Below are 1,187 nucleotides of genomic sequence, written 5' to 3'. Positions count from 1 at the left end.
GAGGAGGTGGCTGGGGAGAGGGAGGTCTGGGCTTCTCTGCTTAGGCTGCTGCCCCCGCGACCCGGCCCCGGATAAAGCGGAAGAGGATGGATGGAATAAGTAATCAGTAAAGTAACGGGATTACTTTTGGGGAGAAGTAATCAGTAATTAGTTACTAGTTACTTTTTTCAAGTAACTTAACCAACCCTGACTTTTGGGTTGCTTTGGCTGTACGTTTTGGGTCATTGTCCATCTGTATTATGAAACACCCTCAATATGACTGCATTTAGCTGGATTTGAGCAGACAGTATGTCACTGAACACCTCAGAATTCATTCAGCTGCTTCTGTCCTGCGTCAGATCATCAATAAACACTGGTGTCCCAGTCCCACTGGCAGCCATGCACACTCAAACCCTCCCACTGCCTCCGCCATGTTTTACAGATGATGTGGTATGCTTGAATCATGAGCTGTTCCACGCCTTCTCCATACATTTTCTTGCTATGATTCTGGTTGAGCTTGATCTTGGTTTCATCTGTCTAAAGAATGTTTTTTCAGACCTGTGCTGGCTTTTTTAGATGTTTGTTTGTTTTTTGTTGTTTTTCTTAGCAAAGTCCAATTTATTCTTTCTCTTCTTGAGGCTTATGAGTGCCTTGCACCTTGCAGTGAACCATCTGTATTTACTTTCATTTTAAAGATGGCTTGTGTCACCTGCATCTAGAGCTCCTTTGACCACACGTTGTCTGTTCACAACAAAATCTTCCAAATGCAAACACCACTCCTCAAATCAACTCCAGTCCTTTTATCTGCTTAATTTATAATGACATGATGAAGGAATTGCCCACATCTGCCCACGAAATAGGCTTTGAATCATTTGTCCAATTACTTTTGATCCTTTTAAAAAGAGGGTGGCACGTGTTAATTAGCTGAAACTCCTAAACTCTTCATCCAATTTGAAAGTGGACCCTCAAATCAAATCAGAGAGTCTGCACATGATGTCGATGTCCATTATATAACTATAGTATAATAATTATTCCAATTATAATTGGAATAATTATTATAATATAATTATATAATTATAATAATATTAATAATATAATGTCATATTATATAACTATAACTATCATTGCAATATATTTCATATTTGGACATACTTTTTAACATCATCCAGCAAGTGGCTATAGGGCTGCACACACTGGTACTGAAAACT

General features: G+C 38.8%; 1 protein-coding gene across 1 annotated transcript in view; it reads left to right on the top strand.

The window, feature by feature from the left end:
• The window catches only part of plxnc1 (plexin C1), a 33,771-nt gene that overhangs the window by 25,196 nt on the left and 7,388 nt on the right, over positions 1-1,187 (top strand). The gene's annotated exons all lie outside the window — the stretch shown is intronic.

This window comes from Pundamilia nyererei, unplaced genomic scaffold (assembly GCF_000239375.1).
Source record: "Pundamilia nyererei isolate P.nyererei 1_Seehausen unplaced genomic scaffold, PunNye1.0 scaffold00130, whole genome shotgun sequence".
Lineage (NCBI taxonomy): Eukaryota > Metazoa > Chordata > Actinopteri > Cichliformes > Cichlidae > Pundamilia > Pundamilia nyererei.
Note: the sequence above shows the minus strand (reverse complement) of the source record. Positions and strands in the feature narration are given on the sequence as shown.